Below are 24,924 nucleotides of genomic sequence, written 5' to 3' on the forward strand. Positions count from 1 at the left end.
TACTATATGAGATATATCTTGTATAGCATCTGAAATATCTGCAGTCTGCCTTCACTTAAATCTTATTTACATTTATTTTATTACAATATAAATGGGTTTAAACAAATCTTAATCGAGTTTTTTACCCCGTTCTGCAGGTCCTGCTGGCACCGTGGGGAGGCTGAGGGTAGCAGGGCTCCTAGCAGCTTGCAAACAGAGTTCAGGCCACCAGCCTGGGGCACCCCGGAGAGAGAGAGGAGCCGGTGGCCATTGTTCCAGCTCCTGTCTCCATTCTAGCCCAAAGAGGAGGTGACTTAGAAGGCCGGGGGAGTCGGCACCCCACAGCATGAATCACAGAGGCAGGCTTTCCAGCAGGCAGGCAACTTTTAATCTTTGTAAGTTACAGAAAACACACATTTCCAAAGCATCAATTTTAGACAAGGAGGAATAAGCGGCTCCCATCTGTGGTGTTTTTTGCAATCTGCCCATCGCGCCCCCCCACCCCACCCCCTTCTGCAGGAGGAGATGCGCTCCAGATGTCTCCTGCACCGCTCACATCCCTCCCTGGGCCTTTCTTTGCCTAAGTCGGAGCTCCTCTCTGCCGCTGCGGCCGCTGCTGCCGCGGTGTCTGCTCCACGCCTCGTGAACTTCACTCCACTGAAATCTGGTTGGGTACGAGACAGACTCCGGTGGAATGAAGGACAAGAGAAACACATGGAATGTCTGGGGCTCTTTTTCCCAGAGGGTGGGCCGCGTGGCCACCCTGGCCTCTGCGTGTACGGTTATTGCCTTGGCTAAAGGCCCGAGGGATCTTTGACACACGGTCTCGGGAGCCGTGGAGGACCTGTGTGTGTCCTCACAGCCCTCCCCAGTGTCCTGTGCAGCTGGGTGGCCGCAGGAGCCAGCTCACCGAGACACTCCCGTGCCTGCCTGCAGCCCAGGCAGACAGTGCTGAGCCATAGGGCTGGGGCTGCTGGGCTGGGGGGCTCTTGCTGCCTCTTGCCCTCAAAGCAGTCATCCCAGACAAGTCCCTGGAGAACCTTCTCTGTAGATCCCTAGTTGGGCTGCTGGTTGTCTGCTCCCTTTGTCTGGGGCCCCCTGCATGTGCCATGACTGAGCTCAATGTGGTTGGTCCTGGCTGGGGGAGGCAGGGGCTCTGAAACTGCTAGGGAAAATCCATCTATAATGAGCGTGCTTCCCAAGGTGATGGAATGCAGGGGAAGGGCACTCCTTTCCGGAATGCACCAAAGAGCAGGAACAGTACTTTGTGGGCCCGTTTGCCAGTGTGAAACCAGGAGGAGGTGGGTGAGGAGCTATGGAAACACCAGAATGCCGGGGTTGGAGCCAGGCCCACTCCTGAGGGCAGGGGTGGGCAGAGGAGGGTGAGACTCTTTGGTCTCACCCCTACCCACATATCTAGGATGTCTACTTTCCAGCGACCCCGCGTCCTTTGCCAGATCTGCTTGGAAACAAGCATAAAATCTTTGGGCATGGCGATGGGGGATGTGGGGAGAGAGGAGGTAGCCCTGGCTTTCAGGGGCTGAACCAAACAGGGAGGCTGGAGCCTATCTGAGGCTTTCCGTCCTCTTAAAAGCAATGCCCATCCCACAATTGCTGTTTAGTTGCTGTTCCGGCCTCTTCCTCGCGGTGTTCAGGCATGCCTGTGGCTCAGCGCAAGCCCCATAAAAGGCTGTTCTCAGCACCAACATGCAGACTGGGTGAGTTTGGGCAGATCCACCCTGTTGTTTGGAACACTTTCTTCCTGGGGCTTGTTCCGACCCGATATAGGGAGACACTAGCTTAAAATGTGGCTCCTCCCCCAAGATCCAGCCCCCTGGGTGTAGGCCCTCTAGAAAAGGCTCTTCTTAAACAAGGGCTTGGGTGTTCCTTCTGTCGCTGAGGAAGGGCCTGGCTTTCCTTGGTCAGGGTGAATACAGGGGATGCTGGGGGCAGGGATCTGGGTGCCGACAAGAAGCAGCCTGGCCCATTCTCTCCCACTCAGCCTTCTTCACAAATACTCACAATTCTCGATCGCGAGAGAGAAACGTGCCCTGGTTGTGAATTAGCTAGACTTTGTAATCCTCCCGCACTGCCCATGGCCCATGTCACAGTCAAGGGAAGAAAGAGACCAGCCTGGCTGACTCTGATAAATGATGGCAGAAGGCAGCGGGATGGGAGGGTTCTCCGCTTTCTCTTTGGATTTCAGTCCAACTCGGAAAGCAAAGGGGTCCATTTGTCTCCCTTCAGACCCTCGTCACGCCACTCTTACCCTCCCAACGTGTATGGTCCACCAGATTCTTCAAGTCCTCTGTTGGAATGTGCACAGTCTCACCCTCGTGGGGGGTTCTGAGCCTCGAGGGTACATACTCCGGAGACAACAGTGTCTGTAAAAGCACTTTAACCGTGAAAGGCCATGCACATGGGAGGTGGCGTTGACATTAGACAGTCCAGAAAAGGTAGGCCCTTCTCTTATCATCCACCCTTGCCCTACAGACCTGCGACAAGGCAGAGAAAAGAAAAGATGAGCCAGAACCTGTATCAGGAGCTTGACCCACTCTGGACCCCGCACCCAGAGTTCAGGATTCTCTGTCCACCATGCCTTTGTCACCTTGACGCCCCAGTGCTTTCTGCTTGGCCACCCGCAGTGAGGGGCTGGGTCAGAGAAGCAAATCATGCATGTGTTCGGCTTGAGTAAGTTCATCCAGTGACTGCTCACCTGCTCCCCAGTGGCCCTCAGGACTGTGCCCCAGCTGGCTTCCTAATGAAACCAACTTGGACATGAGAACCAATGGAACCGGGTCCTGAATTTCTTTTTATAACCGTTATACCCTCCAGCCCAGCCCTGAAAAGCCAGCCCCCTCTCCCCCATTCCTCTAGTCGGATAAATCTCAAAATCAGACAGAACTGTATCTCGGTGCTTAACTGCTCAGCACCCACCTTACCACCCCAATTCCCATTATCGATGACATTGATTGCCTGAGATCACTGGCAATCATCCCCCAAACATAGAACTGGCTGGGGATTTGGCTACCTCGAAGCAAGTCCCCCAATTTTAGCTTGGGAAGACGTTGATAATCAACTTCCAGTGAGTTGGGCTTTTTTCCACAGCTCATGCTCTACTCTTACTGTCCAATGATCTTCCAGGTACAGGCACTCAGCTCTGGTTCTCCAAAGCACCCCAAATCACAGATTTCAGACTCACCTGTCAGTGTGAACGTCTGTACCTTCAGCTATCAGGGCCTACTTTGAGCTTGATGCGAAATAACAGATTTCTCGTAAGATGATTCGGAACAAAGAGATGGGTAAGGACCCATGTGTATGAGAGGAAGAATAGGAGTTCCGAGACCCGGAGAGCTCTTTCACTCCTAAGGTTGGAGGACAGGGAGTAAGAAGGAGGAAACACTTACTGTGTCGCGTCCAGTCCCGCAGGCCTGTTCCTGAGGGAGGCGGGAGGGCCAGTCCCGAAGAGTCCTTCTCCCTTTAAGAAAAAAAAACATATGGAAGCAGAGAAAAGTGGAGCCGGAGGAGAGGGAGCCCAGGTGGCTGGAAGAGAGGGTTGGGACTACGGAGGGGCTCAGTTGAACTTTGAGAAGCAGGTAACAGACAATAGAGGAGAGAGAAACTGGTTTTTCCAAGGCAAAGGTGAAGAAGGACTCAGCCCCTTCCAAGGAGGTGGTACTAGGTTCACTCTTTATTTATGCACCTCTTGGCGCCGCTTCGGGTTACCTGCTAGGCCCGACCAATGGAGGGAGGGCTTGGACAACTGGCTCCGCCCCTCAGAACCCGCACCCCCCCCCCCCCAGGGGGGTGGCAGGGCTGGCCAGGCCCTTCTGCACCTAACCTTGCTTTCTTATTGTTCTGTAAACACCAGAAAAGGGAGGTGAGGTCTCTTGTCACTGGAGGGACACTGCAGGTTATCTGAGCACTGGCCCCGAAGGCTCTGGTCTCCCGAAGGCTCTGGTCTCCCGAAGACTTGGGGAAGGACAAGGGGAAGGCGCAGATCTTATCTGGGCGAGTAGAGGCCCTGTGGCTCTCCCGTGCTTACACACCCATGCGAGTGCGCAGTGGCAATAGGTGGTCTTTGAGCTTTTAGCCGTGACCGGCTTCCTAGCCCTGCACTTCCGGAATGCCGCAGAGGGCCGACAGCCCTTCAAGGGACAGTCGTAGAAAGGGGCCCAAGGGTCGGAACAGAGGCCCAACCAGTGGGTTTCCCCGGCATTTGGCACAGAGTGAGTTTGCCGCTCTTTTGTGAGAAGCCAATGGCCTGTGTAATCCAGGAGGCTTTGTGATCTGCTTCCCTTCTATTCCTGGGGGGGTGGGAAAACACTACCCCGTCTGAGGGGAATGTTGGGGAGAGGCAGAAGGAATTGTAGAAAGAGCCAGCAAACTCATCGGGAAACGTTAAAGAGGTTGGGCTCTCAACCCTGATTATTTTAATTCCACCTTCCTTTGCTCAGCGGTGACCCCTCCAAGCCCTCCCTCCTTCCCCTTTCCCACTCCCCTCTCCCCAGGCGCCCTCTGGAAGCCCCGGGAGGGCAAGGGAAGTTGAAGCCTCCTCACTTGTAGCGCGTTTTGCCTAGAATTTTAGCCTGCTTTCCATTTGATCTCGTGGCAGATCTCCTGGTGTGCAGCAAGAGAGAGCCCGCCCTTCTGCAGGTCAAGAGGAGAACTCAAGAACCCAATCTCTAGGGCATCTTCCTGCAGTCCTGTCCCAAGGCCTTCATAAAACTGAATCCCACCTGTTCAACATCTCTTTAGAAATCACCTAATCCACATTTCTCACCAAATAGATGGAGAAACCGAGGCTCTGAGAGAGAATTTCTTTCTCAGGTTCATGCAGCCAGGGTAGGGTCAAGATTCTAATTTATCTGGGTCTACTGACCTCCACGTGAGGGCTCTTAATAACAAACTCTCCATGCTGCCTCTGCTTCCGGATGGTGTCACATTTGCCTAGAGCATTCTATGCTCTTTCTGGAAGAAAGGGAAAGGGGAGGGGATGGAGATTTTCCAGGTGATAATATTCCTAAGGATGGGGATTCCTCCCCGTAGCTGTCAGGGCACATGGTTTCCCTGCCAACTGGACTCAGTTTGCTTTAATACAGTCTCAGCTCTTCCATTTTCCAACTAGTCACGTAGAGAGAGAAGCAGAGAGTCCCTGGCCAACAGGCACACACTAGTGGGTTGGAGACCCTATGTCCTTGTCTCTCCCTTCCTGTATTTCATTCATTAGTTCACAGATTCATTCAGTCACGCTCTCCCTCACCGCCTCACTCCATCAAAGCGTCAACTCGGTTCCAGGTGAGTGAGAGGCAGTGTTTACCCTTTAGGAGCTCCCGACTTAGATGTGCATATACCTGAACAGACATCAGAACAAGCCAGCGAGAAAAGCACTACGAGTAGTCCCCAAAAGGGAAATGTCAGCTTTTGTCTATGAGACGGAGGGAAGGTTCCAGAGAGAGGGCAACATTTGAGCTGACTCTGAAAAGGTAAGGGAGGACAGGGGGTTGGTTAGCTTCAATGAAAGCCCTGAGGAAGGAGCCCTCACACTGTGGTTCAGAAGCTCCCTCTGGTCCAGGGTAGGACTAGAATCAGAGCGGCAGACTGCAGACAAATCTGACGGCCCTAAAATGCGGGGAAAGGGAGGGGACGTGGGTAGCTAGGGCAGAAAAGAAGCATAAGTCCTACTGGTTCTATTCTTGCCCTCCAAGGGTCATCTTTGACCTTCAAATTTGTTGTGAAAAATGGAAACAAACTGTATCCCAGTTGACACAGCCAGGAAGGACTCCCCTGCCCTAAAAATAATAATGATATAATAATAACAGCAGATATTTACTATTATTATTATTGTTATTAATCTCTGCCCCAATCTGATTCAACAAGGTCCAGGAAGGTGCTCTGTGGACCATTTGGGCACCGGTTTGTATGGTGAATCTAGAGGGGGGTTGGAAGCACCTCTGGGTGGCTTTGACAAAAGACACCTGTCTCCCCACCACTCAGTCTGGTTCTTTGTTCCAACGTCAGCTCGGGAAGCGAAACACCTAGATGCCCTCTCTTCTTCGCCATTTCTAGTCCCAAGGCTCGAAGAGGCATTTCCAGACTCTTTCAAGGGTGTCTGTGGGCAGAAAAGAAGGGAGCTGGGAGGGCAGGGTGGTTGCACCAGGAACACAGGCTGCCTCCAGTCTCCACTCAGGAGCTTGCCATTATGAGGGTATTTATTCACTTTCTCTAATGTAGGGCTTCACGGTTCAGATTGGTGCACTATTTATCCTTGTTTCTCATTTCTTCTTCCCCCTCAACATGCCCGAGCCTGGGCTTCTCTGCTGTGAGATCTTTGGTCCCCACACACATTCCCTCTGCTGTGACTTCCAGCCCATATCTTACTGCCACATCTATGGCTTTCGAGGGAACAGGTAAAAGATTGCAAACTCTCCCAACTGTTCTGACACCTGATTAACATCAGCATTACCTATCAGTCCCTCTGGACTAAATTCTGGTTATAATCTCCTCTAACTCTGCCGCTCTGCCTCCATTCCCAGCACTGTGCCTGACATCCTTCATAAAGGTCTGTGGAATCAATTGTAATTCTTTCTCCTGGAAAGGGGCACCAGAAAAGACGTTTCCAAGAGCCACTATGGCACAACACTTGGAGTGGGCTTGTGTCCTAGGGGTGAAACGGGAAAGTTAAGTGTGACACAAGGAGACAACTTGTTCCCAGAAACCTGATGGGGACATCAGAGCCCATGGCCTGAAGCGGGGGTACCCATTGGGCTGCTTACAGATTGGAGCCTTCATCACCTGCTTCCCAGTAGCTTCTTGGTCTGCTCCGCATTTTGAAGAGCCAGGATAGCCTTTCTTTCCCTGTGAGGTTTCTCAGTTAGGGCCCCAAGTTGGCAGGTGTGCATGTTAATTCTTCTGCCACTGCCTAGGTTTAGTACTTTGGCTCACAAAGTGACTGTACAGATGTAGGATGGGTAAGATGTGGATTAGCAGCAGCAGAAATAGGAAAAAAAAAAAAAAGGCCACCTCAGGGCTTGAACTTATGGTAAGCTTTTTGGGACTCAACGAACATGACATAGTTACCGAAAGAACAAATTCTATCTTTGGTTGTGTTATCAGGAATATGGGATGGAAAACAAGGGAGGTGATACTCCTATTCTACTCTGTACTGATAAGATTACACCTGGCTTATTACATTCAGTTATGGGTTCCACATTTTAACAAGGGTGAATACAAATCTAAAAGTGAGAAAAAAGTGTTCAGGTGGATTTGAAAATAGGTCACTCTGGGGAAGGATTAAGAAACGGGATTTTTAGTCTAAAGAAGTGATGCGGGGGAAATGCAGGGGAGATAACAATAGCTATTTTCAACGATATGGGGATGTGCCTTGTAGAAGAGTTTTGTGTTGGCTCTTAGTGGCCCTGTGGGGTAGAATTAGAAGTAATTTCTTTTCCTATTACCAGTTCCCCATAGAAGCACCTTCTTAGAAACAGACAACAGAGGACACAGGCAGGCAGCAAAATAAATCTGATGATTCTAGAGTCAATATAGCCCCTGGGAGAGGGCAAAGTCTCCCGCCACCCCCCACCGCAAGGGGTAAGTGGAAGGACCAGATACACTCCCACCAGGTGATACTGAACACCTGTCTCAACAGGTGGGAGCGAAGCCCTAAACCCAAGTCAATAAATCAAACTGAGGTCCTTTCCTCCCATCTTGACTATATCTTCCCTCCCACATCCTTGTATCTCTTTAGTTGACCTGGTGCAACTGTTGTGCAGCCAGAAGTTTATTTTGGTTGGTCTTCACTAGCCAGGTCTCTGTACGTTGTTTCCGGAAGCACATCCCCACTCTGCACATAACATCCTGTGATCTGTGCACATTTCTGTCATATATCGTCTTACAGCTATTGATTTCTTGTCTTTCTGTCTCACTAGACCATGAAACTCTTAAAAGAAAAGAAAGTCCTGTGTTCTTTGCACTTAGAAGTTCCTGGCATGTAGTAGGTGCTTGGGAAATATTTGCTGAATGGGTGAGGTGAAGAGGGGCCTGACCCATGGGGAAGTCTGACCCTTTGTTACTGAGGAGACCTGGGGTCTGGGTCTAACACCCCCTTCCCTTCCCTTTCCTGGACTTGTTCTGCTCCAGTATTGATCAGAACCAATCCTAGAATTCCAGAAGATACAACCAGATGTTTTCCTGCTCATCGTCCATTCTTTCGTTTCTGGGCTGGGGCTGGAGGACCTGTCCCACAGGTGGGCATTTTCTCTGGAGACTGTAGAGGGTAAGAGAATGGTCTCTTCTTCCAGGCCCCTCTCTCCCGAGGTCTAATTTAATCCCTCAGATGACGGGGAAAATCCCAGGGGACATTACAGTCCTCTTACCTTTAGCTCAGCCACTCTGGACATTTCCTACCATTATCTGCTCCAAATAATCTCTCCAACTTGCCTGGAGGCTTTCTGGGTTTGGGAAACTTCCACGTCCTTGGGAAATGGTTGTTTGAAATTGTATTTTTCTACATTAACATCTGAAGACTACTTTAGGAAAATGGAGGGGTGGGAGGAGCATTCTTCATAGGAAGAGGCTTTGATAAACTGAAACAGTTCTGGTTATGAAACAGCAAGAGGGGAATTTCAGAACACTTGCCTCTTCTGTCTAACTCATGGCTCTCACCTTTTGGAGAATTAGAGAGTATGGACAATTCAGAGGACAGACAGGTGTCATTTGCTAATTCATATCTTTGCTCAAAGCCTATTGTGCACTTGCTTATGTGCCAGATACTCTACAGGGTGCTGGAGATAAATGGATGGCTAAGGTCCAGCCCCTGAGCACAAAGACTTCAGATGCAGTGAAGGCGCCAGCCTGGTGATGTGTGGGAGGGGCAAGAAGGGGTGCCTCTTACTAGCACTGTAGGAATCAGAGAGGAGCCTCTATCCCTGCCTTGCAGATCAGGAAGGCTTCATGGAGGAGGTGCCACCCAGCTGAGCTTGGAAATGCAAGAGGAAATATGCCAACTGGAGAAAACAGAGGGTTTGGTGTGGGGATTCCTTGGGGCTTCAGGGCTGAGCAGGGTTTCTTCTTCCTAAGTAACACATAAAACAGTGCAAACTCCAGCCTGGGTCACTGGACAGACACAGATTTACCACCTGGCAGGGGGTGGGGGGTGGGGTGGGGAGGGTGTCTAGAGCCAAAGATAGGAGACTGAAGGAGTCCACCTTGTCTGCCATGGAGGGAAAAAAAAATCTAAGCTGAACTTTTCCACATCAGTATCTCTGCAGGGTGAACCTATGCAGGTAATCAAGTTTGGCAATCTCTGTTGGCTGCCTCTTCGTGTTTTTTTGTCCGTTTCATGACATGCCAGTTCGAATTTGCTAAATAAAGAGGGAGGGTTGGCAGGAGAGGGGCACATTTTAATGGGGAGAAACTCACCAGTGAGCTGGTAAAAAGAGACAAGCAGGCGGAGGCCACCAGGCAGCTTAGCTCAGCACCAGGGATGGCTATGGGGTGCCCGGGCGCGTGCGCGAGCGCCTATGGGTGCGCATGCGTCCGCCTATGCGCACAGCTAATTATAACCTAAGCGTATTTTTGCTGGTCTGCCCAGTCGTCCCAGAAAGGAGATTAGGTGGGCAAAATGGATGAGGTAGAAAAAGAGGGGGAGGGTCAGATAGTTGCAGAATTTTTCCGTGAAAGGTTTATTACACCTACGGAGCTGTGAGATGGGGGAAAATAAGCCAAGTCTGGTCTCCTCTTACTTGCAACCCTTAAACAAAACAAGGAGAAACCAGAGCTTTGGTTGGGGAATCATTTTGGGGGCGCGGAGCGCAGGCTCTGCTCTCAGAACGTGCTAGCAGGTGCCAGCTCATCTATCTTGCCCGAGTCCTGGAGAAGCAAGCTCTGGTGCTGAGTCCAGCAGTTCTGAGCAATAGAGCAATAAAACAGTCGAGGAGCCCTGTCACCGCAGTGGAATGGGATAATCCTACAATTTAATAAGCAGGAACATGCAGCAGGACTGAAGCAAATTGTTCCTAGTGAGGAGATTGCCGGCTCCTCCTGGGCCAGGAGGGAAGCAGTGGGAAGGTGTTTAGGGTTTAGGTTACTGGGGTGGGGGATGGGAGGAGGGGGAGCTGGGGAAGAAGAGGACGCCACCTTCAGCCTTAACCCTGGGATTCATTCTGAAGGCCGAGACAACAGATGGCCTGAATCTGTTCAGCATTGCTTGAAACTCGGGATGGGGAGGAGCTAGGGAAGGGATTCCCCTTCTTACTGAACTGAAATAAACTGGGTGTCAGGCAGTGAAATACCTCTGGGGTGGGGAGTGGGGGGGGGGGGGAAGGGAGCCGAGGTAGGTTTCCGCCCAGACTTGAGAAACTGCTAATTATGCAATTTAATCGCTTGGACTCTGACGCTCTCTTTCCTCATCCGTTAAATGGGCATAATAGTAATGCCTAGATAATGCCCGGGAATATTCCCCGCAGAGCTATGAAGAGGTTCCCGATCGTTATGAACGCTTATCATAACTAAGATTCAGAAATGTTGAAATGCAGAGTTTTATGGATTTAGGAGTTGCTAGGTGTATCCAGTTACTGGGTTCAGTATTTGACGCTGGCCACTCCCCAGTTTGCCTCAACCCAGCCCAGAGACGTATTGCAGCTGGCTAACCTCTGCTTGCCAGAGCCGATTGTGCGAATTTCAGAAAATGGTGTGCCGGCTGGTTGCTAAACACGTCGGTTGCTTGAAATCAGCCACAGTGGGAGTGCTTACACCGGGCTACAGATCAGGGTCCTCTTGAGAGCCAGTCATTAGGCATTTAAGAGCGCACCCCTGGCCCCGCCTTTGTGCCTCCCCTGGCTCTCCAAGCTGCTTCCCTAGACCCAGCCCCCCTGCCTGCTTTGCTTCTCGGTAAGGGCCTGCTGGGGCAGGGATGCTGAGGACCCCGGAGGAGGCCCGGTTCTGGGCCTGCAACCCAAATTCTCATCCCACGGGTCTGCTTTCTGTGTCTAGGAGATGGGAGTCTATATGTTTTTGTACTCTGTGCTTTTGATTACACTCTTCCCCCCCCCCCCCCAGAATATTCTTCTGAATTCTGAATATACTTAATCTTGAAGTACCACCTCCTTCCTGAGGGGTCTGCCACCCCTTCTGTCATTCCCCGATCGGGGGCCCACACTCCTGCACAGGGACCCCTCCATGGTGCCTCTTCCTGGTGTGGTGGGCGGATGGTCGGGCTCCCCTGCTGCAGGGTTGGGACTTCCTTCAGAGGCAGGGCCAGTTTCCACTAAGGTGTTCTGAATGCCTCTCTTAGAATAATTATACCAGGGTTTTCCTCATAGTTTGCTCCTGTAATCCTCACGGCGTAGACATTTCACAGCTATGGATGGAATCTGAGGCGAGGTAACGCGTATGAGGTAACGTAACGGGTAAGTGTTAGAATTTAGATTGGAGAAAAGGTTTTTCTGACTCCTTGGGCCAGGGCTCTTGCCATCTCTTCTCCTTACGTTTCCATATTCTCTGTCATTTTCCTCTTCCCCATAGAACCTAGCACAACGCCCGGCACAGAGTCAGGGTTTAATGCCTGATGGGCGAGTTGACCAAAACTTCCTTTTCTTTCAGTGACAAAAATTTCCGTAACAAAAATGAGATGGGGATCAGGGAGGGCTTGCAGCGTGATCTGACTTCTATAAAATCAACCCTGTCCTCAGGAGAGCCCTGAGAATGCTTCCCCCGGTAGGGCACTCGGCTGGAAGTTCCCTTTAGAGTGAAGCCTTGAGTTTGTGGAAAGGCAGGTGAAAGAGTTTCAACAGAGGAATGGATTTGCCCATGGACTTTCGGCTGAAGAGTACTATTTAACCAAATTTGCAACAAAACGGTACACACATCAAACCTTCCAGGCTTTAGTAAAGCTCTTCTTCATGTTGGTTTTGCAGCCAGCACCAATGACAATTTACATTTCCCTCAAACTCGAGGGCCACCAGCCCATGTTAGAATGCAAAATGGATTCTAAGAAAGCAAATAAGCTCCTTTACAGCAAAGGAGAGACCCTTCGGAAGGGCTTCCTCGTAGCTGTCCCCTTCCCTCTACTCCCCCACCCTGCCCCCCCAAAAGTAGGGAATGGTAAAGATTTAACAATGAGAATTTCCTGTGTTTCTACAGGCCTCGTGCCTCATTCTCTCTGGGCTTGGAAATATGAACCCACCCTGTTTTCCGGCCAGTTTGAAAGGAAGTAAGAGACCCTTCCCTACTCCTGTCTTCTCTGAACCGTAAGAGAGCCAACGCCACACAGTGGCCAAGAGGCGTTCACTGGGTTGTCCTCTGATGGAAAATCCAGAGCTAAGAGTACCTTCTTTCCCATGAAGGTTCCGCCAGAATGACAGTAGGTCAAATTATAGGTTTATCTCGGGCCAGCGTTTTGAAGAACTGTGGTGTTCTTATTCTTTTCCAGGGAAGCTCTGATGTGTGCAGCCTCCCTATAATTATGGTGTAATTGAATTTAACTGTAGGGGTAGAACTAGTTTTCAACCAAGTCCCCTCAAATAATTTGTTGCCTATTAGAAAAAAATGGGTACTCTTACCGCCTTGAGGGGCATGCATGTATGGCTCCCCCAAACTCCTCAAGAGAGAAAAGAATCGCTGGTGTGAGCCCCAGTAAGTTTGTTTGAATCACAAACAAACGCAAACAAACTTTGTGTTTGTTGAATCACAGTGCCCTGGTACCCCAGCTCTGAGCATTCCAGAGAATTCACTTTCTCCAAAAAGGAAATCCAGAGATGAAGCTTTCCCAGGGCCCCAACGTGAAATGTTCCAGTCTGTTCTCACTGTTAAATGTTCTCACTCCTTTGGTTAGGAGATTATTCTAAATATCCGGAGTCTGCAAACCACGGGGTGTGGGTTAAATCTGGGCAGGGGCTAATGCTATTCAGCTTTCATGATGTTTAGAGTTTTGGGAGGTAAGGGTAACAGATGTGAATTAGACAGTTTCACATAAAAGTCTGTCCCTCTAGAGCCTGAGGTCCTTCATTACCACACTTTGTTAGACTTGAATCTCAAGGCAACCATTTTACCTTATGGCCCCCATCACTCACTTCCCTTAAGCTTCTTGACTATCGACATGTGTTATTATTTGGATCTGTGAGTCTCTGTCTCTCAATACCATCCCTCAATCTCTAATATGAACTGATCTTTAAAATTTTTTTTTTAATGTTTTACTTATTTTGGGGACAGAGAGTGAGTGGGGGAGGGGCAGAGAGAGAGGGAGACAGAATCCCAAGTAGGCTCCAGGCTCCGAGCTGTCAGCACAGAGCCCGACACGGGGCTTGAACTCACAGACCTTGAGATCGTGATCTGAGCCAAAGTCGGACACTCAACTGACAGCCACCCAGACGCCCCTGAACTGATCTTTTATTGAAGGGAGTGTGACCTAGTGCAGAGAGGAAGGTCTTTTGAGTCACAGAAACTCACTTAAATCCTGGCTCCATTGTTCATGAACTGTGTTACTTTGGATGCCAACTCTAGGTTTCTGATCACCGTTTCCACATCTGGGATTCACATGATAGCACGCAATAGGCTGGTGTGAGCCTCGGCACAATCCTGGTTCCCAGGCTCTCGTTCTGCCCTAAATGGAAGCAAAGAGAGGGCGTTTGCATCCGTCCACATCACAGACCCCTTACGCAGAAAGGTACCCGAGGAGTTTCTTTTGTTTCTTTCTCTGCCTCCACCTTCACTCTCCCACACAGGTGAGATACAGAGAGGTGAACCCGCTTGCTCAAGGTTACTCAGTGAATAACAAATAAACCCAGGTGTCCTGGGCTCTCCGCCCGGGCTCATGTCACTCGGGACAGCCTGCCAGACCCACGCGGATTCTTTCCAGTAGAGCTGAAGATGGAGGGAGCGTGGGATTTCTGTTGCTTGGGGCTTGACAAAACGGTTGCAGACAATGAGTGGTTTGAGTGTCTGAAAAGAAGCATCAGGGAGTGACCTGAATTAATCACACAATTGTTGCGAGATGTAACCAGTGTGTTAATAAGCTCTGCTTTACCATTTCGCTCTTTAATGAGGCCGTTTGCACAGACATACCTTCAATATGCCTTACCGTCCTTTTTGAGGTGGCTGTGTAATAAAGGTGTGACATTTAGGCCAGACCCTTAGTCATCTCTGGCTGGCTCTTTCAAGCCAAGTAGAATAATATCAACTAGCCGATCCAAGCTCATCTGCTTCCCACCACCAGGATCCCTTATGTATCATCACAGATGTGTCTTCACTCGCAGACGGCTCAAGGGTTATGTGGGGGCCAGGTGGGGTCTTGGGCAATCATGCCACCTTCTCATAAGGTGACTCAGACTCCCCACAGTCTGGGAGACAGAACAGCCGAACTCGAGCCCACGCCCGCTACCAAGGATCTGTGTGACCCTGGACAAGTCACTTCACGTCTGTGGATCTTCGTTTTCTCATGTGTCAAAAGAAGGGTCTGAAGAAGACGGGCTCTAAGAATCCTTCCAGCTCTAACGGTCTAACGGTCGAATGACCATTAATGGAGAACTGAACTCTTGGAATGTTGCAGATAGACCTTGGGAAGGACGCCAGTCAGGTTGCTGAAGGACAGTAGGGAAGTTATGAGGCTTCAGTGGGTCAGAGGGAGGCTGTGGGTAAGGAACTAGATGCTATGGTTTGTTACATCCCTTGGTAACTCCAGTGAGCTTGAAAATGCCAGGCTACCGATTGTTTTGGCTGAATGCAATGCAGGGGTCAGGAGACGGTGTCATGGAGGTGGGTAATGGGGTGGCGAGGCAGGAAGTAGAAGGCTTTGCAATTCCATTCGTAGGTTTATAGACTGGGCAGTGCATCCCTGGGCAGCGGGTTTCACTCCAACTTACCTGCCTAGAAATGTAGATGTGGGAAGATTGTGTATGAGTCAGGGGATGAGATTTTAGCAAGACTTGCTCTTCGATTCGGGTCCGACCAGAGATAGGAGTGTATAGAAAAGAAGTGGTGATGGATTTCTCTTTCATAATTGACCGAGTGGTTTCCAACAAAGCATTTAGTCTCTCTGAATCTTGGGGGTTAATGTCCTTCCTGGGGCTGATCTGATTTTATTCTCTGGGTATATCTAAGTCTTTGGATAGAGAGGCTTCAGCTGGAGCCAGAAATGAGGCACAGATACTGATTTTTTGGACATGATATCTTGACCTTGGCTCAGGACCACCATGAAGTGGAGTTCAGAGTTTCCCCTGTTGCCTATAGCCTAGCAGAGCTCTTGGAGCTGCCCTATAGCTTTGGAAATTAGAAAAGCCTTGTGGATATGTGGAGGCAAGATTGAAATTGGGCTGGACCGGATTGGATCAGTGGTGGTTCTGCTAAGAAGAGTCTACGTTCAAGCCAACCACACCCTCGCTTGCTTTCCTGAAGATTTAATTCACGTTGCACCCCTCCACATGCTGTTTATAGCATCCGCTGGGTCCTCTGATCACATGGACCAGCATCTATGACTTATTTCTCTCCTCTGGTCTTGCTCTACCCATCCTCTATGCTGCTGTGTGGACTTTATCACATTCCCCCCCCCCCGCCCCCCCGGATGCTCCTGCCCATGGTGATCTCTTGCACTGACCTGCTTTGGCTGTTACATTTTGGATCCTTCAGTCTAGCTTTGAATGACATGCTGCTTTCTATTGTCCTCTAATTGTTTCAGGTATACTGTTTACCTCCTCACAGCCTTTCCAGATTGTGCGTTTCCTGGAACAGAAGACCAAGTCTTCTGCCTTTCTTGTATCGCCCAATGGCCCGAGCTTGCTGGCCCACGTCTGATCTCTCATGGTCACAGGCTTTGTGCTAGATATGTTCTTCACTGGAGACTTTCCCCTGCCTCCACGCACCTCCCCCCAGCTCCTGCCAGTGGCAAGCCTTCCTTTTCAGCTGGGAACCTGTAGCTGCCCTAGCACGCCTGCTGCAAATCAGCTTGAAGTAAGCTGTCTGTAAGTGCCCCGGTGAGTCAGTTGCGGCCCCTCCTTGGAGACGAGGAATTCTGAGGTCTTACAAGCACATGCCTGCCCATCTGTGGAACCAGTCCATGGCTAACCCTCATCTTGCCTCTGGGAATGCTCCTTACTTTTACCTTGCTCCTTCCCTCCTCCACTAAGCTTCTTCCCTCCTCCACTGGCTGCCCTGACTTGTCAGGTGTCGATGGCAGGGCAACTCTGAACAGCCAGCCGTTGGTGTGGAGAGGCGGGACGTCTGCCTTCTGGGGCATTGTGGAATTCTGGTGGGTTTACTGTGGTAAACCCAAAAGAAAGAGGAAAAACCACCGAATCATGGTATTTTTGAAGTCTTTCCCCAAAGAGAGAAAGAGTAGGGTGGGGAAGAAGTGACCTGGGCTCTGATTTGGCTTGGCCACCAATTAGCTGTGTCATCTTGTGTGACTCATTCACTCTCAGCCTCCTTTTCTGTAAATTGAGGTAGTTGCGTTAAGGCAATAGCTTTCAAACTTATAAAACAAAGGAGCCCTTTTGTCAAATGAAATAGAGTGAAGCTTTTCCGTTTCTAGAATGGGAGAGCAGAGCCATTACGGTTGAAGCAGGGGTGCCAAGGGGCTCTCGGTTTCCTCCTGGGCTTTCCAATGATCCCCTGAAATACCTTATCGGAACTTCCCAGGGACCCAGTATGAAATGCACTGAGAAGGATAACCTCTGTGGCCTGTTTTGGCTCTGTGCGTCTCCAACCTTTGCTACTCAAAGGTCCTCAGGCCAGCAGTGAGCGCCAGGGGGCTCCTTAGGAGGGCAACATTTCAGGCCCCACCTTGAGACCTGCTGAATCAAACTCTGCACCCCCAGATTCACAAGATCCCCAGGTGATTTATTTCAGCTTGAGAAGCACTGGCCTGTGTCAGTGTTCTGTGACCTGGAGAGCCAGGTAACACAGGGACCAAGGGGGCATCCCATCTTTCGCTGAAGTAGGCGGGCCTGGTGGACTGAGGTTGGAAGCGTGAGCCACATCTCTTTCTTGCTTCAGGGCGTTAGCTGTCCCCTGGTTGGGGAACCAGTCATGGGAATCAGCAAGACTTGTTCTTAGGCTTAGCTGAGGAGGGCAGAGGGGCGGCTACCACGTGGCCCGACAGAATGTATGGCCGGTAATGCTGCAGCCGTAGCATTTCTAAGAAGGATTCACGTTCCCAGTATGGAAGAGTTCATTGCAGATGCCATACTAGCTTGACTGTAGTAGGCCTTCATGCTTCCTAATGTCTGTCTCTCTCCCCATCGTGCAAGACCCCTAATCTCTCTTCGGTACCTGGGGTACGACAGATGGGCTCGGATTTCGAAGACCTGCATTTTAGTCAGAGCTCTGGCTTTGGTAGCGTTGTTCCCCGGGGGTGTCTCTCTACCTTCTCTGGGCCTGTCGGCGGTACAACGGAGGATGATGTCACCATCACGTAGCTGGGAGGATGAACCAAAGTGTGGAAGCTCCTTCTTTCAATTGCGAAGCGCCCAAAGTGAAGGGATGGTTTTATGTCACTTTTGGTTGGTCAAGATGTCCACAGTCTGGCCTTACCAACAATGCTGACCCAGAGACCGCTAGCACCCTTGGGACTAACACCCTGGTTTCGTGTGTCAGGCTCCGTTTTTCCCCAGGGTGTAGGTTTCTCCAAAGTTGGGCGGCCCTGTTGGTGGTTCTTAAAAACCCTTCCACGGGACTTGATTATATAGTATTGTGGGAAACTGAAAAAGAGAGGAAAAGTAAATCTAAAACATTTTAAGACGGAAAGCCAAAGTTGATTAAAAATCCAAAAATAAAAGAAAAAGGAAAGTGAAGACAAGGTTGGGAGCCTCTTCTTGGTGCGATTTTTTTTTTTTTTTTTTTTTTTTTTTGGCTAGAAGCTGGGGAGAGATGGGTTTTGAGTGAACCCTGCAAATAAACTTGCTATTTTTCTCTTTCATTAGTTAATGTTTGAACGGCTATTTTCTGTGGAACAACTTCTTGGTAACCTAGAAGCACATTTTTGCTGTTGGGTGGGGATGTTTCGGGAAGATCTCTGTTTCTGGTGCTTTTATATTTATTGACAGAGGAGTTTAAGTGTCATCTAATAATAAGATCTTTAGGATTTTCTTCTGATTTCTCATTTCCTCTCTCCTTTTTGAAAAATGCAATCTTCCTCAGCCAAGAATAAACAAATTTAGCCCCAAAGGGGTGGGCTTGGTTTGACATCTAAGCATCTGGAATTTAAGTAGGTTTATAGCTTGGCAGGTAGCCTCAGCCACGCCCCAGCTCTGGTCATGCAGGGGTGGGGGGTACCCCACCCTTTTGCCTTCTCATTGCTCAGCTCGGCCCCTGCCTTTTCATTCCACCTCACCTACCGATGGTCTTCTTTTGAATGGCGCCCACAAAAGTTCTATGCCTCCAGGAAAAAATGCTTTGGGGAATTCTGTGCTAGACTTGGTGGGGGGACCTCTTTGCTTATTGTGGTACTGCCATATGGCTGGAGGCAAGTCTGAGACAGATTGGGAAGATGTTAAAGCTCTCGGGATGGAGCCAGGTCAACTTCCTTTCAAAAAATAATTTTAAAAAGTATTGAATCTGCTGCTAACTTCCCACCCTGTGCAATCATTCTAGGGAAGCTGGTTTGGGCGGTACTGTTAAGCTGAGCCCAGGGGACTCTGCTCGTAAAGCCTTCTTTACCATGCTTCTATGACATTTGAAAGGTCCTGCCGTCACTGGCCAGGCCTGGCAGAATCGAAAGGGAGGGTCTGTGCAGCTGTATCTGCCCTAAGCTGTTTGCCTATTACTGAAAGATGCTGACCCCTTGGGCCAACTGAGGCTGCCTTTTGTGATTTCATGGAATTTTCCTCATTCATTAAGCATCTTTCTTTGAAATCTAGGCCAATGATCAATTCCCAAAGCACCATGGGATTTTCATTTGGATCTTCTTACCTCTTTGGGGGCTGGAAAGATACACAGATCTTCTCCAACCCTTCCTTTCTTCCCACGTAACAAATTTCCTGAACACAGTGCCTCCAAAATTCATGTCTTTGGCCCAGATCTTTGTCCTAAGCATAAGATCCATTTACCCAACTTTCTCTTGAACATCTCCACTTGGCTATCTCATATGCATTTTAAACTCAGTCTGTCTGAATAATCAGATTTCCCCCCAAATTTGCCCCTCAAACATTCTTGTATTCCTTTTTTAAAATTTTTTGTAAATGGCATCAACTTTCACCCAGTGGCTCATGCCAGAAATTTAGGAGTCACCCTTGATTCTTTTCTTTCCCTTACTCTCCACATCCTCTATTGTCACCAAATTCCATCAGTTCCACCATCTTGATTGGCCTTGAATGCAACCATTTTTTGTCCATTCCCGCTGGTGCTACACTGGTGTAGACCACAGATATCAATCACCTGGATTAGAATCAAAAAGAAAAGGTTTCCCTTTCCCTCCTGCCAGTTCCAAGCACAGAGACTGACACATTAGGTGTTGAAGAAATGTTTGCTAGGTGAAGACGTGGAGAAAGGAAGCAAAGGCAAATGAAGTTATTACCAGTCACGGCCCTTTGGAAAGACCAGAACCAGACACAGGAGAGAGATGAGAAGCTCTTCAGACATTAAGGGCTCTGGCTGGAATGCTTCAGAACATTCCTTTGTTGCGGGACTCAATGCCAGGGGCTTCTTTATCTAACCTAGGTCCCAACAGCTACAGTGTAAACTCATCTTCACTGGCTCTGCCTTTAAGGAAGAAGCTGTAAGGATTCTACAGCCTTTGTCCAAAGCCTCGTGCCGATGCAGGCTGGAGATGTGAAACCATGTGCTGGGAGAAGGGCTACCCCGGGGCTGGGTCTCTATGCCAGATAATTAGCAGAAAACCAACGATGAATTTGAGATTTGGACCCAACTTCAGTGTCTTCAAGGTAGCTGTGTACGTACTTCACGTGCACTCTGTCCCTTCTCTTTTCTGTGCAGCCCCCAAACCTTTTGCAGTCTTTCCCCCTCCCCCCAAAGCCAAAAGAAAAGAGCAATGAGGGAAACCAAGAGCCTTAAAGCCTCGCCCATTGCAAAGTGTTTGAATTCTCTTCTCTCTTTGTCTCCACACCAGAACATGACATAACATGTTTTGCTGATGCTAGATCCTAGGGCTGCTGGGAAGGGAAAGGAAGCCTGACAGAATGCATTGTTTTAAAAGTACGAGGTCCCCATTTTTTGCTCCCCTACCAAGAAGAAAAAAAAGAAAGGAAAGAAAAGAGACGTCCTCGGTTTCACAACCCTGTCTCTCTGTCTGGACTGGCTCCAAAGCCTTGGAAGGGCCCAGATATTTTTGTGGGAGGGTGGCCTTCTGCTGTGAGGGGAAAACACTTTCTGCATATGTTGGCTGCAGTCACCCCTGCATCGTACTAGAGTAGCTGTGCCAATTTCTGCAGAGGGGAAGCCAGTCGGCCATGACTCTGCTCTCCTTGGGCCGTGGTGTAGACAGCGCAGGTGGTGGTGGCGATGGGGGTGAGGGAAGGGGCTAGTTTGTGTGTGAAGAGGTGGGGACTGGGGAAGGGGAAGGGGAAGGATAAAGAATAAGACTTTGTGGAGGGCAGAGTGTTAATGAACCAAATCATTTGCTCTGAGATAAGGCAAATACACAATTCTGAGCAGGATGATAATTCTCCTGGATTTGGGGAAATTCTTTTGATCTGCAGGAGAATTTCCAGGTACGGTAGAGAATAAGAAACTTGTTAAGCTTTCACTCCTTTGAAACAAAGGCAAAGGATATATAGATTTAGCAGCTTGGCTTTCTTTATTGTGATACTGTGATAAGAATTTGTCAACATTTTTTATTCATCTAGGTTCTTCATCCGATTGACTTAAATGATTAATTTGTGTGCTAGCTTTTCTGAATGTCTAGATCTGTAATTAGTTACTCTTGCTAATTTTTAAAAAATTGGAGAAAAACGTTGCCTGCCTGCTGAAAAAACCAAAAAAAACCCCAAACCAAACAAAAACAGACAACTTCTATTTCATCCAGAAAAAGACTTTCGATAATGTAATATGTTATTGACTAGTACTTAACATAAAGTTCTTAATGATTTAAAACTTCAAAGCTTCTGTCTGCAAGGAATTACAGACCCAGAAATTCGAAGCTGAAAGGGACGTTAAAGATCATCTATCAGTGGGTCCCAACCAGAGGCACTTGGAAATGCGTACGGTTGTTTTGGAATGTTACAATGACTGAGAGATACAATTGAATTTAGTGTTCTGAAATTATGGATGCAAGCATTCCACATGCTTCCATGCCATATGGTTTGATATGGTTCCACACAGCTGAGAATTTCCCTGTCCAAAGGGGGCAATCGTGCCCTTGTTTAGAAGATGGCGTCCAGCTTATTGTTTGAGTTATAAAAATACTGAGGCCCGATATTCCCCAGGTTAATAAACTGGCAGTGAGTGGGGCTGATTTACAGGTTTTTGATATGATCCAGTTTCTTGTGTTCCACTATGCTGATTTTAATAGCACTTGCGCAGTTGGCATGAAGAGACCTTCTCCATTATGCGGTGAGAAAACAGTCAAAGCCTGCGTTTCTTGGTACCTGGATGTCTATTTTTTTCCTCCTTATTTATTTGTGGGGACCACAGATCTTATTTTTCCCAACCAGCAAAAGGGCTTGAAAGTGCAAGAAGAACAATGCAAATGCAAATGACCAAGGAGGGGCGCCTGGGTGGCTCAGTCGGTTAAGCGTCCGACTTCAGCCAGGTCATGATCTCTCTCGGTCTGCGAGTTCGAGCCCCGCGTCGGCCTCTGGGCTGACAGCTCAGAGCCTGGAGCCTGCTTCCGATTCTGTGTCTCCCTCTCTCTCTGCCCCTCCCCTGTTCGTGCTCTGTCTCTCTCTCTCTCAAAAATAAATAAACGTTAAAAAAAAAATTAAAAAAAAAACACATTAAAAAAAAAAAAAAGAAAATGACCAAGGATAGATGCGCCAGTTGCTTGAAGGAACTGTAATGGTAATAGATAAACAAGAGAATATGGCGAAAAAATAACCCAAGAGAATATGGGGGAAAAGAGGGGGGGGGCGGGGGATGGATGGAAGACCAATGGGGGTTTAAGTTCGTTCTTCATCAGGAACAGGGAAGTCAAATGAGACAGGTTGGAATATGTGCATTAGGGGTGGGTGGGAGATACTAATATGTAGCCATTTTGAAGCAGTTCACAACGTCCAAGTCTAGGTGCTTGCATACTCGTGTATCAAATACATTTGCAGAGGAAATCTCAAAACTCTTGCTTTCAGCAATCATGGAGAATGGAAAGATTCCCAGAATACTGCAAACAGGAAAATATTCTTCTAATTTTCAAAAAGAGAGAAAAGGTAGTTTTGGAAGCCCACTTCAAGGGACCTTGTCATGGGATCTGATAAAGCTCTTCAACAGTACATTAAACTCAGGCTTTAGGTATGCCTAGAAAAGATTGAGGTGTATCTAGCAGCTAGTGTGGACACTGCTACCATAAAGTGACCCATTTTGGATCAACCACACTAGCAAATTTGGGAAGGCCCATGAACCTAGCATGTCTTGATTTCTGCAACATGTTTGACAAAGTCTTCTGTGATATCCTAGTGGCTAAAACTACAATGGGCGGATTAAGCGATATTGCAGTTAAGTGGATTTCTTGTTGGTTGAATGAATGCATTTAAAGAATGTTAATAAGTGGTAATCTGGAAGGACAGGTCAGTAAAATTTATCTTCGCCTTAACCACGGTGTATTCGATGTAGACATCAATACTCTAAAGGAACACAGCAACAAAATATGCTTTTCAATTTCCTTGTATGACATAGAGTCATATGGAATAACATTAAAGTGTTCTCAGTAGACGAGAAGTCTGGACCAAATTCAAGAAGATGAGCTTTAACACATCTAAAATGTTAATCTGCTGCATTGAAACTCAAAAAATCAATCGCACAGCCACAGAGTCAGGAGACCTTGTTTTGCAGATGTTAATATTGAGAGGGAGAGGGCTTTCCAGGGAAGGGCTTTCTATTGGACAATAAACAGAAAATGAAACAGTAGTGGGATGTGATTTTCATAAAAGTTAATGAAATCTGAGCTGTACCCAGAAAAGCATGTTAGGTTGATGCAAGGCTGAAGAATGAAAGGCTGGAGGAGGAACGATGGAAATACCAAAAGACCTTGTAATATAAGGGTAAAGTTGAGGTAACTCAAATATCAAGGTTGTCTTCCAAAAGTTGAGGTTTCCTTGTGAGGAAAAAGGAGAGGGTTTGCCTTGCAAGAACTTAAGGCAGTGGAAGGATTATACTAACACCGGACGTTATAAGGAGACCAATTTAAGTTGACTAAATGGAGAAACTTATTAGTCAGGAAGAAATGGGCTGACACTCAGTTGGTAGCAACATGGCTACTCGGTAGAAGCCATCCAAGGGTCCTTCGGTGGATGAATGACAAACAACATGGGGTCTGTGTATACAGTGGAAAACTCTTCGGCCTGCAAAAGGAAAGAACTTCGGACACATGCTCCAACGTGGATAAACCTTGAGGACGTTAGGCTACGTGACATAAGCCAGTCACAAAAGGACAAAGAGTGCATGATTCCACTTACATGAGGTGCTTAGAGTGGCCAGATTCATAAAGGCAGAAATACAGTGGGAGTCGCCAAGGGCTGACAGAAGTGAGAAACAGGGAGCTGTAGAATAGGGACAGAATTTCAGTTTGGAAAGATGCACAAGTTCTAGAGAACTCTAGATGGTGGTGATGGTTGTAGAACAGTGTGAATGTACTTAGTGCAACTGGACGGTACACTTAAAAATCATGAGGACGGCAATAGTTTATGTTATGTGCATCTTACCACAGTTAAAAATAAATTGGGAACTCCATTGCCTGCAGAATCAACCTTAAAAAAAAAATCAAAGAAGAGGGCCGCCTGGGTGTCTCAGTAGGTTTAAGCGTCCAACTTTGGCTCCGGTCACGATCTCACGGTTCATGGGGTCAAGCCTGGCATCGGGCTCTGTGCTGATAGCGCAGATCCTGGAGCCTGCTTTGGATTCTCTCTCTCTCTCTCTCTCTCTCTCTCTCTCTCTCTCTCCCACTCTCACCCACACCCTATCTGTCTGTGTCTCTCAAAAATGAATAAATGTTAAAAAAAAAAAAAAAGAAGAAATGAGAGGCTATGAGAGGTGCTGAGTTTCCCATAACTGTAGGTATCCAAGCAGGAGCTGGGCAGCTTCATGGTGGCACGTCCTAGGGGGAATTTTAGGATTAGAGGGGATTGTGTCAATGACTTTAGAACTTCTGTAACTCTGCATGCAAACAGAGGCTTACTCCATGCTCTAGACTGAGCCAGGCAGCATCCTTTCTTGATATTGTATTACATCCACGAGAGTATATTCATATATGATATATCATACAAACGTAAGACTATGTTTTATAACAAATATGCATTTCAATATACACAGTTTAATGAATATTAAAAAAGAATTACATACCCACTTAGCCCCAGCCAGATTTGATGTTGAAATTTTGCCAGAATCTTAGAAGCTCCCGCTCCTGCCATGAACCCTTTCCCCCCTGACATTCCTTCCCTCCTCCCTGAGATGACCCCCTCCAGATTTTCATGATGATCTGTTCCCTGCCTTTTAAAAACCAGCCTTATGACCTATCTTGCATCCCTGAACAACATAGCTTGGTGGTGCTCGTTTCGAATGGCATGTACATACGATGTTTTCATTTGTTACTTCCGTCTTTAGTTCATTATGCTTACAAGATTCATTGGCATTGGTATATGCATGAAGCTGTAATTAATTCATTTTCAATTGATCAGAGTGTTCCCTTGTGTGTATATACCACGCTTTATTTATTGTTTCTACTGTGGGACATTTGGACTGTTTCCAGTGTTTAGTTTTTATAGGCACTGCAGCTAGGAACATTCATGTGCATGACCTCTGGCCCTCATGTGCAAGAATTTGTGCAAAGGTACCTGGGAGTGGAAATCT

At 48.2% G+C, this 24,924-nt stretch overlaps 1 long non-coding RNA gene across 1 annotated transcript; it reads right to left on the minus strand.

The window, feature by feature from the left end:
- Positions 1–344: 344 nt before the first annotated feature.
- Positions 345–3,655, minus strand: LOC109495661. The gene is made up of 2 exons (XR_002151238.2): positions 3,387–3,655; positions 345–2,474 (listed from the first exon to the last, which is right to left on the minus strand). It is a non-coding gene; the product is annotated as an uncharacterized LOC109495661 (long non-coding RNA).
- Positions 3,656–24,924: the final 21,269 nt, after the last annotated feature.

Source organism: Felis catus, chromosome F1 (genome assembly GCF_018350175.1).
Source record: "Felis catus isolate Fca126 chromosome F1, F.catus_Fca126_mat1.0, whole genome shotgun sequence".
Taxonomy (NCBI): Eukaryota; Metazoa; Chordata; class Mammalia; order Carnivora; family Felidae; genus Felis; species Felis catus.